The sequence below is a fragment of the Tenebrio molitor genome, chromosome 4 (assembly GCF_963966145.1).
Source record: "Tenebrio molitor chromosome 4, icTenMoli1.1, whole genome shotgun sequence".
NCBI lineage: Eukaryota > Metazoa > Arthropoda > Insecta > Coleoptera > Tenebrionidae > Tenebrio > Tenebrio molitor.
Window position 1 is genome coordinate 19,591,236 of NC_091049.1, and position 18,766 is coordinate 19,610,001.

At 36.9% G+C, this 18,766-nt stretch overlaps 3 long non-coding RNA genes across 4 annotated transcripts in view; 2 read left to right on the plus strand and 1 right to left on the minus strand.

The window, feature by feature from the left end:
- LOC138128369 (uncharacterized) overlaps positions 1-18,766 on the plus strand; it is a 131,892-nt gene that overhangs the window by 71,091 nt on the left and 42,035 nt on the right. The window lies entirely within an intron of this gene.
- On the plus strand, positions 10,534-11,465 carry LOC138128920 (uncharacterized). The gene is made up of 2 exons (XR_011158959.1): positions 10,534-10,897; positions 11,044-11,465. It is a non-coding gene; the product is annotated as an uncharacterized lncRNA (long non-coding RNA).
- On the minus strand, positions 11,548-14,914 carry LOC138128919 (uncharacterized). 2 transcript variants are annotated; one of them, XR_011158958.1, is made up of 4 exons: positions 14,445-14,914; positions 13,683-13,902; positions 13,404-13,627; positions 11,548-13,353 (listed from the first exon to the last, which is right to left on the minus strand). It is a non-coding gene; the product is annotated as an uncharacterized lncRNA (long non-coding RNA). The 2 variants fall into 2 exon arrangements; XR_011158957.1 differs by having other exon boundaries at positions 13,683-14,909.

Sequence of the window (18,766 nt, forward strand, 5' to 3'; positions counted from 1 at the left end):
TGCTCCATGATCGACAATTCGTTAAATGAGAATTGACTTACCTTAACACGTTACATAGACTTATAAAATAAGATTTTTTATGCGTTAGGGCCAAAACGGCCATGACGGTAAAAACCGTCACGCGCACTTGACGTTGAAATTTATGACATAGTGCTGATGACGGTTCTATTTGTCATGTATAAAAACGTATTAGCATTTATTATGGTACAATTTCTACAATGAAACAACAATTAGAACGAAACTGGATATATAATTTAAATTTTTTTAGAGATTATAAACATTACTTATTTTTATGGTATTCCATAAAACACTTTTCCGCACATAAATAAGGCTTATTTTCACAAGCTGGGCAGTGAAAAGTGGTTTCCTTTCGTTTCTTATGTTTGTTATAACACCAGTAGCACCGTCTTGAAATTACTCGTCCATTGGGCCCTACAGGATTTTTTTGCGGGTTATGTTCATAATTTTTTGAGCTCACTGATGCTGAAGGCTTTTCAGGAACCAAACTGTCTATTATACTTAATCTATAATCGTATAGGATAATATGCTAATAGCTGGTCCTGTCTATCAACACCTCTCATATATTAGTTGTATTGATAAACAGGATCGGGCTTTTCACGGTTTAGGCCACGCTTATCTTGATACTGGACCATCTCGTTGGTAAATTCAGTCGAAATGTAGCTCACATCCTTCTTATCTCGCCATTTACCTACTGGCATACCATTGTTACTGCATTGAAACACAGTTTCTCCCTTTTTTGATTGTTTGTTTTTTACCTCAATTGGAGTATTTTTTCTATCTACTCTCAGGGTGCCTGTGCAGTAGGTATTGCGATTCAGCAGTTTCACTGCTAGATCAAAACTATTATAATAATTGTCCATGTATACTGAATGTCCCACATCGAGATAATCCTCCATCAAACTGAGAACCACATTCGCAGCATGGCCCTTACCACCATGGTCATCAAGCTGCCCAGTGTATACGGCAAATTTTAAAATGGTTCCATCAGGTTCAGTCAAAACATATAGTTTGATACTGTTACCACCGCGTTTTTTTTTGGAAGGGGGGAAACAATGTATTGAACACAAACTTCGGAGTTTAAGGAATGAAAATTAAAACCGTTACGAGGATCGACAAACAAGTACACTTTCACTTGACCCGTCTAAAAAAAAAACTAAAAACTTTTTTTTTTGTTATTTTCGTTCTCCCTAGAAACAAACAAAAACCAAAAGTCGAGTGTACGTAGTTGCACCTGATTGGTTCGCGACAAACTCCGGGATACGGGGTGGTCTGGCTAGCCCTTCATTTGTTTTACCGTCGGTGACAATACCATACTAATGTCGTTTGTTTTTAATGAATTGTCTAAAGGACAGTCTTCCCCTCCATAAAATCCTGGATTCGTCTAAGGAAAGATTTTTACCTGGATAGTATGTCTGGGTCATTTTATTATTGAAATATTCAATAAGGGTCCTAATCTTGAATAAGCGGCCCTCGCGAAGATTCCGATTCTCTGCTCATTGATTTTGAAAAAAAAGGAATACTAAATAACCTCGTAGTCTTCCAGTAGTCCTGAAGACGTCCGGTAGCTATGGTTCCCATATGTAACATTACGCCAAAAAATACCCGTAACTCTTCAACGGTAACATCGCGCCAACGACTAATTCGCGGCGAAGAAAGAAAGGTTTTAGGTAAGTTTTATATTGCCTAGTTTCTGTGTTAACCTCAGATGAGGACGGTGTAATAATAATAGCACCGCTAAAAGAAACTAATAAATAATTGCTAAATATCAAACACGGGTATGAAACACCACCATTTTTTATAATGGGAAATTTTACATACACGCGCATAACTTAAAAAAACGGCGTTATACACAAGTTGAATACATAATTGTTTCCAATACCATTGTCTCTGTAAAATCAAATTATTAGGAAGAACTGATAACAGTAAAATTAAGTTTGGTGGCAAAAACAAAAATTATGTCGTGGAAGTAAGTTGTCAGTGTCAGTTAAAAGGATTAAAAACACTTGAATGGTCTTCCTGACAAACGTTATTATCAATTTGGTTACCTTTATTTTCACTTAGTGACTTGCTCACGATTGTCTCAACTAATTGTTAAGTTTGAGTACCCAAATTTGTAATACAGTTTTTGCCTGCCAATACTAGCTCCACGAACCGCTTAAAGTGCGTCTATCAATACGAATACCTAGGCCACCAAAATCCAGCGGAAGTGATACTTGATTCCAAGAATTTGAAGATAATTTAATGTTCAAAATTTTTTTCAAGGTTGATTGAATTTTTTCATCAAAAGCTTCTCAATAATTTTTGACTTTCCAAAAGGGACAACAACGAAATAAAGCTATATGAAATTTTATGTTTTCGATATTTTTCACTAATAAGTCGAATTTTGCCAAAATTTTTGAGAAAAAATCGGTACTGCCTCTTCAAATATCGGCGAACCAAGTAAAGATAAATCCAATCCAATGATGGTCCAAGATTTTCGAATTCAACTATAATGGGTTCCAAATCTTTTAAAACACTTTCAACTGAACCTCCTAAAGTACCATCATCCAGGTACCAAACGTTAAGATGCGACCAAAGTCTTTCAATAATTGGGTGAATTGATAAGCTGAATATTTTTATTATGTGGGAGAAATATTTTTCATGGGTCATCCGAAAGTTCGGATAAAGCATCAATCACCTTTTGTTTAAACAATCTTTGTTTAGGTAACGTTAATGAATTTGCTTCATCTACACAACTTAAATAAGAACAGTTCAATGGCACTTTTTTTTTGTCTTGGTGCCTCGCTTGGTGTTTTGCACTGGCAACTTTTAGATAATTGGTGAACTCGTTGTCGACCTCGTCTTTGTTTTTTCCTTTCACTGTAGCAGGTATTCATGTTCGCATCGACTTTTTTATTGGTGTAGAACGGTGTATTTGCGAAACGACTTCCTCCTCATCTTCCTCTGAGATGTCATAACGTCCCCCTCTTTGTTATGACACTATCGCCTCCTCAGTTGCTACTATCTACTCCATGGTCAATTTGGATTTCTTTATCTGAGAATGTTTATTCAAGGAAACCCTCCGAATCAGTAATGTACGATCGTGACGAACTAGACCCCGTAATGTTCGTCACTGCTGCTCTTTCAACCATATGGGGTTCCAAAAATGACGAGACTTCAAAATATGCCCATTTTTTAATTTTCTTTGCCCCACTTCCGGTTGGAGCATCCAATGAGTGCCTCCTTTTCCGGTAACCAACCCGTAGAAGCTGCCACTTTTTTGAACATTCTTTACCTATAAAAAAGTAAATTACATAAAGCACATTATTTGCACACAGGTACAGTCGTTGACCAAAATAAAACGCTCTGAAGCACTCCCTTCGGCCACTTCGGTCGTTCACCAGTAGTTTGGCGTTTTCCCTTTTCTCTGCCTAGATATGTTTCCTCAAGCTTTCATTACATGCCTCCGTGATGGCCATTTCCAGCGACTCTACGCTCAGATCATTTCGTCCTGACACCTTCGCCCTTAGGGTATTAACGAATGCTTCCTCTCGGTCTTTTTCCCAGATCCACCCATTGACCGGGACAGTTTCTGAGTCGCTACCTTTAGGGTTCACTTTTGTGTGGGAAACTTCGAGGAGAATGGGCACGTGGTCACTCATCACCTCCCAGTCGCTGCAGACTTTCCAGCAGGGCACGCTCGTCCTTGTAACAAGTGTGACGTCTATTACGGACTTGCTGTCTCCCCGAACGAATGTTGATTTGGATCTTCCTTCTCAGATCCCCAGGCGTATGCTTTCGTATTAAAATCTCCCGCGATTATCAACTGATCCCCGTATCCAGATATGCTCCTTCCCAACGCATTGAGATATTGCACGAAATCGTCGAGAGTCGTATTCGGCGACGCGTAGTAATTGTATATGCGGCACTTGCCCCTTTCTACCCAGACGAAGTCATCTCCTTTGCCCACCTGCTTGATATTTTCCGTTCCGTCGCAGACTTTAATCGTCGCGTCCATTTTCAGATCTGTTATCCAGCGACCTTTCGATACCATCTTTTTGTTAGGTTCAGAGACACACAGAGCACATCAACTCCCGCCTCTGCGCCCATCTCCCATGGAGGCCTGGCTCCTGTTCGTGTTACATTGCAGGATTTCAAGTTTCAGCATTGGATCGGGGGTCGGGGAAATCGAACGCTCTCCGCCCTGGGAGGCCGTCCCGCCCCGTTCCCCCTTACCCTTGCTTACTCTTGGTGGCATCCGAAGTGCCCGCCTCCACCTCGTTTTTTGGAGGGTCGCCTGCCCCCTCCGCGTTCGAGGTTCTCCTGTCTCGGACATGCGTGCTCCCTCGGGTCTGCCGATTGCCCGGTTTCCTCGCCTCCGTCGGCCTTTTCTGAGGGCGTCCTTGAAGGCCATGCACTGTGCCACTTAATGCAATATGCGTCATTTTTGGATTCCCCAGAATGGTGCCCCTCTTCTCCACACTTTCGGCATTGTTTTTTTTTATCTACTTCCTTGCATTCGTTGGCGTGGTGGTCATAACCCCAGCACTTGTAGTACATATTTATGTCTATCCTCTCCCGGATGCTACAGCTGCTCAGGGCAACCTTCACGTATTTCATTTGCACCATTCTCGGGCCATTTCCTTTGGAACTCGGAGAGTCGCCACCTGGGTGCCTCCGTAACCGGACCTAAGTTTTCTCACTTGTCAGGTGGGTTTCTTTTTGGTCCGTCACATCTTTAAGGGCCTTTTCCAATTCGTCCACCGTCGTCAGCTCGTCCATCCCTCTGATGTGGAGCACCGTCATCCCTGAAGGATCGAGTTTCTTCGTCTTGTAGCCTGCTGCCTCGGTTTTGACGATCTTTTCGATGCTCCCTACGTTGCCTTCTCGTTTCTCTATTTCGATGAGGAGGGAGCCGTCTCTAGTTTTCCGCATCGCCCTCACCGCTTTCTGATTTCCTTAGTGTATAACACGCTCTCATCAGTTTGAATCAGGGCCACGCTCGCAAGGGTTGTTGAAGTGTGAGCCGCGGTTACGGAGTTTAACCGTAGCTCGGATCTCCCCCGGGTGCGCCATTTCCCGTGCCACGACTTTCGTGGTGGATCCTGAGGGTCTAATTGTCCAAAATCTGTCTTTTGACGTGGGATCCTTGTTGGTCACATCAACAAATTGCAGGTTTTGCCTCAGCTTGAAAAATCTATTCAATGGCATATTGTTGGCTACTATGGAAATTTGTATAACGTGTTTGGTATCCCAATAGCACTTTATTCTTGAGTAATGTAAATTGCCCATAATCATGTGAATTCCAAGGAAAGTGCGCATTTCTTGGATATCCGTTGATCTAAATTTTTGGTGTTCTTGGGCGGCGTATTTATTGGTAGATATATTAAACAATTCTGGCAAAGAGTTCGTTTGTAAAATATTTTGTGAAAAAAATACATGGGACTCTCTAGCTTATCAATGGGACATTTTCTTGGATTGTACCATCTAATATTGGGAGTGAGAAATGTCAGTCCCCTCCTCCATCAAATTTCTGCTTTTGGAGTCAAGTAATGTTGTCTCATAAAAGTATTTGCAGTTATTTTTCGTGCAACAGTTCTTGCCAGGGCCGGCGTAAACATTTGCGGGGCTGTGTGCAGAGTTTACGCGGGGCCCCCCATTTAGTTTCACTCATTTTTCAAATTCATTAATATACAAAAAACAAATATATTTTTATGGTTGTCATATATCTTTTTTTTTTGTGAAGATGTTATTGTGGTGTCGATTATTTTTAATAAATGATTTATACGGAAATGCGGTTGTTGCTAATGCATCCTCTAGGTCATATTCAAAAAGATAAGATAAGAAGATTGAAATTCAGGTTCTGTATTTAACTCAAGACAATCCAGAATTTCTACATTCTTAAAAAAAAGTACAACTTCTTTTCTGGCTATATCGATGTGCCTGTATTATTTTACTTGCAAAATTTACCTTGACTTTACCATATAATTAGACTAACCAAAAATTCGAATTTTGTTATGTGCTTTATCAGAGCCAACGTTTCAGACCTTTAATTTATTATCATGGTTTGCAAGTTCATTTAAAGCATCTCTGAATTTAAGAATTTGAAATCTGATTGCTTTTACAATGTCAATGCGACATTCCCATCTTATTTAATCCAACCGTTGAAGCTGAGTGGTCGTCAACTGTTTTGTCTTATCAGACTCTTCCGGCCTTGCAGCGACCACCCAAGTCTTTGGTGGTAATTTTTTGGGAGCAACCTCTTGAACCAGTGACGCAAGCGATCGTTTCATGTAGTTTGCCATTCCAGATGCAGTCATCTGACGAGCATCACTTTCCGTCATCTTTGTACCCATTGGAATAGGTAGCGAAAAGGTAGTATTTCTTCCAATCTGAAGTTTGCAAGTTTTTACGTGACGATATAATCATTTTGAAGAATAAAACCCTAAACAAAATTTGCAGGGAACGAATTTTTGGTAACATGGGAATAATGAGACAGTTTCACTTTCAGAACTTGCCGAAGAAGATGGTACATATTCAGAAGCTGAAGGACTAAAAGGCTCTTCTATACTTTTTGGTGAAAGAGACTCGCTGCCTAAAATCGAATACTCAATTTTTCTTTGTCTATAGATTATTTTTTCACTGTATTCCACTTTTTTTATTTCTTTCTTTTTTTTTATTTTTTTACTTCTTTTATTTCAGTATGGTCGTGGACGCAGCATTCAATGCAATTTAGCAATGTACGGACGCAGTATCATGCTAAAGGAAAATAGGTATGTTATCACATTCACTAGGTGAAAGTCAATGTTCACTGATGCAGATATCGTTAATGTGGGTATTTCCAATTAATGTCTCTAGCAGTTGAAGTTTATTCCGTAGACACTGGATGTTAATGCAGAAAAGCTTTATCGATGTCATGTTCGCACCCGATTTTCGATCGTATTTGTTGTTGTGTTGGTTTGCGCTGTTCCTAAAAAAGGATCAGATGGATCTTTCGTAGGTGTATTACTGGTTGCATCCTTTTCAGTATTTTTATCATTGAAGTTGAAACGTCTTATGTTGACACCAGGGGGCCAGAATTTTGCACTATATAGGTTGTCTTTTAGAGCAAAAGGAGCACCGATTCTAAAAGCAGAATAATTTTCCTTTGGTATTCAGTTTGGTAACTTCCAGATCTACTTGATCTTCACTCTGCCTCACGTAGTCTTCTATCATTGAAGGCGTTGCCTCTTTGTTTATGATTTTACCATAGAAATAGTAACCTATGGAACGAGCGTATATAGTTGACTCAAGTTGCAAAAAACCACTACGCCTTTGCAACAGCACTTTTATGGCATTAGTCATTTGAAATTACTTTAAAACCATACTTATATGGAAAACATTAAATCCAAACTATGATTTTCTGGTTGTTTTGTGCCTTTATTTGGTTCACAAATATTGAAAAAATGACAAGTGGTTTTTTGCAACTTGAGTCAACTGTAAAGGTGTTTTTTTTTTAATTTGGCGTCGAAGTAGGCGTTGGAGAGTCGATTGAGAGCGCACCACTCGTGTAAAAGCGTATCCGTAATCCGTAACTTGTGCGTTCACAATCGACAGTTCAACGCCTACTTCGACGCCAAATTTAAAAAAACACGCGATACGGAACCGTTGTTGGCATCGTAAGTGAGGCAACCCGATGTGTCCGTAAGGGCAAAAAACTACGAGTTTGCATTGATGCGGGCTTGAAATATCTACTTAAAATTCAAAAAGGGATTTTTTATAACAAATTTGCACATTAGATTTATACAAAACAAACGTTATTGTAAAGGTTAAACTTTTATTTAGCAAAAAATAAAAACTATGATTTCATAACAATCGATGACGGTTATTAAAATTTATATATTCCTGTAGTTTAAGAAGACTAAGCAACTGCTACCCCTAAAATATACTTATAAAATTTTAAAACTTTTTTAAAAGTAGAATAATAATTTATTTACAATAAAATTGCCGCTTCAAATTTACGAAATTTGGAGTAACGAGGTACTCGTAATTCTACTGATTTTTAAATTAAATTGATTTAGAATACATTTGCCTTACGCGCGTTTGGTATTCATTCCGTTTCTTGCTTAGGTATATGGTGAATTCTGATATTAAAAAACACTTCTAAAATAATCTTGATTAACTGAATGACATGATTATTTAAAGGATCCTTATCCAAAATGTGATTACTTAAGGTTTTAAAAAGATCAGTGTAATTTAATTGTTTACCAGCTAACATTAACAATTTATTAATATTTGGAGCAACAGTATTATGAGAGACAGACCTAAATAGTCTCTCAGCACAGTCACTGCATGAACAGCTGCTTTGATTAATCCACCACGGTTTTTTCTATTTAGCAACCGAGAATATGAAGAATTTTCAAAAAGATAATCAGTACATGCAGCGCAATGAATAATTTTGATCATTTTTCACGTCACAAATCCAGCAATATATTCTACCACGTAATCAATAAATTCTGCATTGGGATATATCATTTGAAAATCTTATAGTTCATTTTGAAATTCTCCAGATTCTCTCAATATTAGACTGTCTATTTTTGGCTTCACAGTACTGGGTACTGACAATATTTCTAAATGTTCTTGAGGCGCGCAATTGGCTGCTGCCGATGTAGCAATTTCTGCATCATGGAGTAGCCTCTTGTATGCCCCTCGAAATTGCATAGCCGTGGGTATTTGTAAAACCACAGCGAGATCTTATTGCAGAAAAAACATTTCAATATGGTCTTGGCTAAGTTTGTAGGACAAAACATATTTCATATCATTATTTTTTGTAACAACGTCGTCGAAAAGGTTTCTTAAACTTCTCATGCAGATTATTAGGCCAACAAAACCTGTGCTTCTCCTTGTAAATAATACGTTATTACCACTAGGATCTCTTAGAGACTTAATATAACTTTCAACCTCTTCAAAATATCGTTTAATTTAAATTTCACTTTTTTTAAAGGCTTTCGCCACGGTTGCTTCACTATTTTTAAAGTTACTTAGTCCTAAGTCTAAATTGCAGAAATCTAAGGCGTCTGCTACACCACAGACAATTAAACTATAGTAAGACGTCGCATTGCTACCCAATTTTTGGAAACACGATTCCAGCGCGGCGCGAGCAGTTGGCCGAACTAATTTTATAAAGCATGCTTGATGGAGTTGTTTAAATTAATAATTTTGTCCTCATTTAATATTAATTTCAAATGTAAAATGTCTTTAAAATGCACAACGTTTTATTAATTATAAGAAAAATTAACAATAAATGAATTAAATTAAAAACTAGAACCAAAACTAAAATTAAATATTCGGAAATCCCCATTTTCTTCGTAAGTAACATGTCTTTGACGATTTTTTTTTAAATTCTCTTCTTACGCCCTGCAGTTTTTTTTTTATAAATGATCAAATTGATTGATGCATCCAACAATTTTGTTTTAATTTCCAGAAAATGGCTTTTACATATAAACCATGAAAATTAATTTTTGTCTTGAATTGAAACTGAAAGTATAACTTTATTAAGAAGTCAGTTTCACCACTTAAGTTTTTACCTTTCTAAATTACGTAGCAGATTCACAAATTGCCCAAAAAGTAGAAAATTCTTTTCCTTTCTTTATTGTTTTCTTATTGACAATTTCTCAATACTGAAAACGTTGGCTATTGTAATTACTTTCATTTAATAAATGGCACTAATTCCTAGCTTTTTATTCACAGAAAGTCTTATATCTTTAATACATTTTTATTTTTTTCAAAAAAGTGTCACATTTGACAAATATTTTTTGACTGTTTTAAATACAACGGTAATGATCGAAATTTTACGAATAAATACGACGAAGTGTTTTGGCCAAATGCGTGCGGAGCAGCACCGTCGAAGCTATTCCAACATTATTATATGGGACTGAAGTGTCTTACTATAGTTTAATTGTCTGTGTGCCACACTGTCACTAAGCAATTGCACAGCCAACTTAACTTTCATTTTTTCCGATTTAAAACGTAAGTGTCTTTGAGTTATTTTGTTTGCCGCGTGAAGCCCGGTGGAATCTTGCCACTTAACCAGTTGTTGAAAAAAATTCCATCTTATCTCGGTGTCATTATTGTTATCGCGTAAACATCCCCATTCACAAAGTATATTGGCACATTTTCGTCCGCTTACCGGCGAATAGTGTTGCCCTAAATTAAAGTCTGCCTCCGGCCGACAAAAGCAACAAATGCTAACCGCTAAAATCTTCTTGTAATACATTTTTACGAGAATAATTATCATTTATAAGCAAATATCTTCATAAATAATATGATTTAATATACTTAATATTTAATTAAGTTTATATTTTTTATTTTCTTTTTATTTAAATTTATTTGGGGAGGCACTGCCTCCGTTGCCTCCTCGGAGGAGCCGCCACTGACCTCCCGTGTTTGCTTTGGGTGATTCACCTTGAGCAATATATCGTTTGCTAGTGTTTTGCACCCTGAACCTTGAAATATCCAAGATAGATAAAAAAGCTTTGCTACAGATCGTTAAAAGTCCTGGGGGCCTACCACCGACTTCGGTGAGTTTTCTCACCAGTGAAAAAACTCACGTGCATTTTGTCACTCATTTTTTAAAAACGCTACTATTGACATTGCGTGAGATGAGAAATTTCACCGATGAGTTTTGTCATCTGTTAGATATCGCAACGTTGCAATTCGCGTTCGTTGCTTAGCAACATATAGGTTTTGATCGTGGTTTTGACATTTAACAAATAATTTTTCACGATTTTTGAAACTTTATAATCAACCATAAAAATGATGAAAGAGCAAAAAGAAATTTTAGTCGAGTTTATGCGGACTCACCCAGAATTAATTTCTGGAAAATTCTCCGCAAAAAGAGTGGAAAGCGTGAAGAAAGGTAATTTTTCATATTCGTTACTTTAGAATTTATGTATATCTACATCGTTCAAAGGGTGCAAAGTGGAATATAACTAAATATACAAATTTGACATCTACCAAACATAAAAATTAGAACCGATTTTTTGTCAATAGGTAACTTTTCAGGTGCTCAGCCTATTTTGCAGTACTCAGCAAGCTAAGTGCTTCAAACAGTCAGCCACGCACCTGAAAACTGGTGGTGACAGCTCATTTGTATACTATTAAAATATCCAAGGCTTAATTTCAACATTTTATTTTAATTTCTACAAATATGGCAAGACAATAAGAAGATGCTGTGAATAAGAGAAAAGCCAATAAAACAGGAGGTGGAGTGAACAGTTTTGCAATTTTCAGTCATTGTCACAAACTTGTAATGATTTGAATACATTACTTTTTCCGCCAAATATTTGAACCTGCGCAAAACGGTAACAAATGTGGTCGTGATCGTCATCGAATCGGAGGAGCCCTACGTTGTGATTTTCTTTTGGCGGAAAAGGTTCGGAATGCAAACGGTGAGGGTTCCAGTTGGAAGAGTGCCGCAAATAAAACACACATGTGAGGGACGCAAAATACCTTTTATTAAAAATGTCTGTAATAACTTTGATTAAAAAGAAATTGAAACGAATACAAAGGACAGAAATTAAGAAGTATAAGAAATTAACTAGTTGATTACATCACAAAGATAAACGACAAGATGAATGCAACAATATTTAACATAACAGAAGAACGGGCACACGACAGACAAAATGACAGTTAAAGCTTGCAAAACAAGTAAACAAATTATGGTGCAGTTATTACTGACAGGGACGGATGAAAAACCCTCTTCAAAAACCGTATCCCAGGTATTACTCATATTTTACAATTCGATTAATGACAAAACAATGTTTAGTTTGGCACTACGCGGTCAAGGTACGCCAACGGGAGCTTAGAGCTGGAGGTAACAACTTTCGGCCGCGAGGGGACTCAGAAGAATAATCTGAATCATCTTGAAATCAAGCGACGTTTATAGATATTCGGGGTATTAATGAACGTCAGACTATTTCGCCGACCAAGTAAGAGTGACAGAGCGTCTCGGGGTTGTACGATTAGCATCACTAAACAGCATCAGCGAATATTTAGCTCCACCGTCCCCAACCAACCGTTTCCGGACAAAACCCCGAAATCTCTATAACCTCGACGGAAGCTTCACGAAAACATCCCGCCGCCGCAGATGCGAAGACCTTGGTCCGTCTCCGCTAACGGCTTTAAATAACCGTAGCTTCCACAGAAATTTACTAAACAAACCCCACGACTTCCTGATTGTCACCCAGCTCCCATAGGGGCGCACTTACAACATTTTACTTTAACCTTTCCGAAATCTAGCAACAACACGAAGGAATAACCCGAGTTTAATTCTATCGAACAAAGCGTAACATTAACGATGAGAAAATCCAGCAAAACAAAGGGCAACATGAAACAATGATAAAATAAGCAAAACAAACGCAACATTAAACAAGGATAACATAAGCAAAACAAAACGCAACATTAAACAATGAGGAAATAAAAGGGAACTAAGTGCAAAGTTAAATAACGATAAAATAGAACCACTTGAAATGGCACAAATACCAGTAAACAACATAAATCACGAATACAATAATCGCCGGTAATGTTAAAACCAAAAAGAAAATGGCGGGTCGAGTGCCGTTAGAAAATTTTAGTGAAGAAGAAAAACAAAATGGACGCACGCGGTTCGGACGACGGCTCCGTATTTTCGAAATTACCAGATTGCAAAAAAAAAGAACCTCCCGGGAGAAAGATAACACTTAAAATTAACAAATGGGCGATTCTTAAAGAAACAGCATGCAACAAAATGAAATCTACAACATACCCTTACCACGTGGTCCTGGTCCCAAAAACCAAACACAAAAAAAAGGCAACGAAAGTGGTATAAATTACCCAGGTGAATTAAAACGTTGAATTCCTCACGGGGACCCAAAATATCTACTCGGAACGGTAGTGTAATCGGTTCAGATGTAACTTACAGATTTTTGGAATATTGGATCGCTCTTCGCAAGGTCTGTTCGTTTCGAAAAACCAAACAAAAGTGACCTACCCCCATCAACCACCCGCGCGAGCCCGTTTCACCCCCCGCTATATTTCCGCTCGCAGTTCCTAGTCTAGCCGCTAGTACCTTCACATTTGGCGTGCTGTTGTGGCGGTACCGGAAATTTAAATTTGAATTTTAAACTGGGTCACTACAAACTGAAGAATTTATTGCTGCAGTGTTGACACCAGTTGCTGTTTTGAATGCTCCTGGTTGTGACCATCCTCCAACCCAATCAATTCGTTCAGTGACTTCAGAGCCTGCCAGTCCTAATAGTTGTTCAGCACCAAATCCTTTTCCTCATCGATCTCCACGCACCTCCGTCCAAAAAACCCGACTATTAGAAACTCCACCTGTAAATAAAACGATAAATAAAAAATGCATAAAAGTTACATGTGCTCACTGAAACTGATGAATTTATTTGTGTCTGTCACTTCTAAGGGGGCTTCCAAATTGTTAGGATACTTAATATAAGTATTTAGTACCTACTTAGGGCTGGTTCAAGGCTTCTGTTACCTACTTCATGAAGTGCGTCACTCACACTTTGTTGAGAAATGCCTACGAAGCAATTGTATCCAACATCATCCAACATAAGCCTGATAGCTGCTCGTAGCATAGAAGCGTGTGCTGCCAACAAATAAAAAAATAATGGAGACAAAAAAAACCTTATTAGCTTAATTACTTGAGTATGGATAGATAAATCACTGGGTCTTCTTTTCAGACGCATATAAGATCACAATAAAATTAAATAACTCCAGCAGCTCGCCTCAATAACACATCTACTTCTTCTCCAAATCCTCAATTAAATTGAGCATCATTAAATCATCCATTTTATGCACAAGTTTGATTGCAGACCACTGGCAAAATAATACAAAGAATATTGTTGCGAATTGTACCTACAACTGAAACGCGTGGGTGAAGAAGAGAAAAACGAACGGATAACGTCAACACTTAGAATTAGATTAACAACACACAAATTTGACAAACTGAATTTACAAAAGGTAACACTTTGAACGGTAAATTAATTGATAGCATTGATTACAATACAAACGGATTGAAATGGATTGAATTGAAAACGAACGAAAAGCGAGACAACCGGCGTCCTGCCTACTCACGCCGCGAACGAGGATCTAGGAACGAGGGGCAAGGGCAGGGCTACAGAACACACGCAGGGCGCAGAACTAGATCTACTGCCCATAGAGGCATAGATGGAGGGATGGTTCACTTTCATGTGAATAATTCCAAACAAATATAATCCACAGAGTCCACTTCAACCTAAAAAAACACGCAAAGCACGTATTGTAATGCATATTTTACAATTTACAAGTACAAAAACTATTGGGCACACTATGGGGTATATTAAAGAAAGAAACGTAGAATTAACAGTGCAAGTAATAATAGTCTCATCAAGATGTAGAAAAAGAGCGTTTGGTTGATTACCTACCTGCGTTTTTCTTCAAATTTTATCTGATATTTAATAATAATAAACCAAAAATATTAAATATTCACTTTGTTTAATTAAACATTTCATATATTATTCATTATAACCAACTATTATTCTTCATTTGAATTGAACACACTTCAAATGTCAAATCTCACCCTAATTCCACTCATAATAAAGCGATCGAAAAATCTCACGCGTTTTCATTCGAGTTTTGTCACCGGTGAGAAAAGTCACAGCGTCAATAGTAGGGTTTTAGCACTTTTCATTAAAATGACGTCATTTTGGTGACAAAACTCACCGGTGAGAAATCTCACACGAGTCGGTGGTAGGCCCCCTGGTTTTAATGAAATATTTCAATGATACGGCATTATTTCGAGTTCCATTTCGTGGACCTCTTCCTTTTGGAATGTTTTGAGCGGTATGTTTCGGGATGAAATTATCCTGCTCCACTTTGCTAGCATTGTCGTAAAACGCTTTGTGAAATCGGCGATTATCTTGCATAGACAAGTCTCCACAAGCATAAGTTTTCCCTTTATGATTACAGTTTGGGTGGCTAGGTAACCTTTTAGGTCTGTGTCTGAGAAAAAAAAACCTTTACAAGATTCTAACAAACTTGCAGCTAAAACATTACCTTGCATGTTTCGTTTCGGTTTTCTTCCACTTTGACGTGTTTCTAAGTTTTTTTCGGCCTTTCCCAGGTGTAGCTAACACATCAATTTTATCTTCCATAACACAATCTATCAACTTTATCAAAGCGAGGTTGAAGCTACACTAACTCGTTGAAACGGTTTTGACACCTAGGCCACCTAGGCGGAGTAACAAACTTAAAGAGTTTTGGTCCAATATTTACTTGAGACTGAGCAAGTTTTGCTGCCGTAGCTAATGTATACAATGCGATTTCTTAGGGACTTATGAAATTGTGTTGCCAAAGAATGTGTTTATCGTATGACTGACGTTTCAGAGAAGGCAGCGCCACCTAAATGTCAATTTTCATTAAAAATGAGTTTTCGAATTGGGCGCCTCATGTGTATTACCGAGTCAACTTCAATGTTTGCATCTATATCAGCCAAAAAGTTCCATTGTTGTAGCATGATACTGCTTCTTTTACTAATGAATGGGATGGATGGACCTGGTTGTGGATCTTGGAGTTCAGATGAATTAATATAAAATTCGTTTTAAATTGACAATCCAACTCGAAAATTTTTAACGAATTAAATTGCAGCATTTTTCTGGACCAATCAAATTACTTTTTACTGAAAAAACATTCTACTGATCAGTAATAGAGTTTTTCCGCGAAAAAATGTATGTCAAAATGAAATGTCAAATTTAATTAAATTAATATTAAATGAGTTGTATTTAATCGAACACGAAATTATTACCATTTTAGTGAGCTAAAAATTGACTCTAGCATCACAAAAACTGACTGAGCATCAAATTTTGGGCAACTAACAAAGGGAAAATTCCTAACTGTTTTATGACATGCTGAGCAACTATTTAAATAATAACGCATCTAAAAAAGATTCAAAAATCGAAATTTATAACCTAGCAACAAAAACTGAGCATAAAACAAGGTAAAAACAGACATCTGCAAAGTATTTTTTATTATACCTGAATCATAATCCCTGTTTTTGACACTAAAATGCGTGCGAAAAAGGACCTTTAAAACACTAAAGCTTTAAGGGTTGCTTAGGTAACAACTAATTCACCTACATTTTGAACAATGATAAATAGACATTTATACACAATTTATGATAGCAACGAAACAACAACAATTGACCATTTCTATATCAACGATTAATGACACAGATTACTTCGGAAAAGATATTTCAATTTACTTTTTTTGTTATAATTTTCAGGTTGTAGTGCAGGTATAATAAAAAATAGCGTATGATACACGTTCATAAGGACCTTTAAAGCACTTGCAACGTTAAACTCGTCGCGCGTGCTTTAAAGGCTTCCTTATAAATTTATATCATAATTCATAATATACTATTATTATCCTGGTTTATAATGAAACATAAAAAAAAATTTGCCAACACAATTTAAACTTCAAATAAAGTGTTACATAATTGTAATTCAGATTTGTAAGATTTTTTTTTTAATTCATAATTCGTTACTTTATTGGTTTAAAAATGATATTCTCAAAATAGGTAGGTACTTTTGACGACAGAGCTTGTTATCCTACCGGCAATGCATTAAATTATCGTATATTATATTATAAGTGATAGAAATGCATCATTATACAAGAGTGAGAATTTTGACCGACGAATGCGCTTGCGCACGTGTGGGACACTTCTCACGAGTTTCATAATGGCATTTCGATCACGTGTGATATACGACGTTTTATCTTACAGGTGCCAACTATTGCAAAAAATCCAAGAAATGAAGTTTCATTCAAGTAAAATGATCTGTTAAATTTAGTCACTTGTGAGTACTTTATGTCAAGTTAAATGGCAACTGTCAAATTTACTCACTTGTGATTAAAATTTGACTTCTGTCACCGAAAATAATGGTCTAAGGTAGCTCAAAAACTCCACCTGTAAGATAAAAATAATATTCTGTTAATATTGTAAAGAATTTACTACATAATACGAGTAGATTGAATAAAAATACAACCTTATTTACCTATGCGGTATTTTGAGATAAGAATACAAGTAACGCTTTCTGAAATTGAATTTACTGTTCTGAATTACAAACAACGCTTTCTGAAATTGAATTTACCATTCTGAATTACAATTAACACTTTCTGAAATACATACATCTTACAAATCTGAATTACAATTAACACTTTCTGAAATACAATTGACAAATCTGAATTACAATTCATGTTGTCTGAAATCAAATTCACTAATCTGAATTACAAGTGATGGTTTCTGAATTACACTTGAAAATGGTGTAGATATGGATGTTTTGTAATAAATATTCAATCGCGCAAAAAGCGTCATCACTCATAAGCATCACGATCTCAGACAATAACAATTGGAGTCGTCGTTGTGCTCCTTCTTCAACGATCGGTACATTGTCCTTACCGTTCTCAATACTTAATATTCTATTTTTCTTCTTTATTGAACCGTTCGCTCTGCAAAAGATGTTCAATGAAAGCACAATAAATAATCCCGCTGAATTGAGCTAAAATGGTGTTTTGTGATGACTTGGACCAGAATGGATGATCCAATTTTTGATGATTGCTCGAAGGAGCAATGTTCTGCTTGACGTAGATCACAATGGATGATGCAGTTTCGACGTACCAATGTTTTGTGCGATTAGTTGAGGGTCACAATGGATGACCAAATTAAATAATATTTAATTTGGTTACATACATATTATGTATGTTGCTTTAAACTTCGTTTATTTAAGCTCAACACTTAATACTACGCAATGGCAACAAGAGTACACAATGAATTTAAGAGAATGTTTTCAAGAAATTTTACGACGAGAATCTCTCTGATTTTTACATGTTCTTAGAATTTATAGTTTTTGGGGTTGCTTCCCCACCCCGCTGAGGCCCCATAGGCCATAACATCCGCAACAAATGGCCTTGTAAGTAGCGTCATGTGCAGCCCGAAAGTCCACATAAATTAATGGATAACGTCTGCAATGTTCTTGAAAAAAAAATTTTTTTTCTTCCACATAAGTATTTAGCTGGTTGTCTTTAAAAATTTTATAATTCCTTGTCAGCTGATGGTCAGCTTTCTCCACAAATTCACAAGATTTTTTCATTGTGTTGTGGATGGCATTTTCGTTTTTATCCATAACTATTTCTAAAAACGTCTTCAACATCTTCATGTTTGAGGATTTTCCAATCCTACTGGGGGCAGTGATCAATATTATATCGCTGGTATCAAAGAATGCCTTTATAAAAAGAATTTGCCCAACCAAGTCGAAAAACAGGATTGACTTGCATCCCTAAAAGAACACCCAATTATTAGGGTTCAAACATAGAATATTGAATATAAAACAAAACGTGATTCAGCTTACAGGTTTTCCATTCTTTGCATCAGTTAGGTCTCCAGATTAATCTCAGAAAGAGGCTAAAAATGTAGCTTTGGAGGTTTAGCTGGTGGACCATTTTCACAGGTATAGTTGGCCTATCGATATTTTAAAATGGGCTTTGATTTCTTGAGTGGTTTATTGTCCGCTTAACGAGAGTTGTAAAAGTGGTGAGTACCGATCCTCAATAATCCCCAAGTAAACTCTGTCCACTCATAGATTGCTTGATATAAATGTTACTAAAAATGTTCACTCTACGCTACAACAAATAGAAAAAATGGAAAGAGCAGGTTTACACGTGATGTTTTATTATTATTCTGCATGTTTGCACT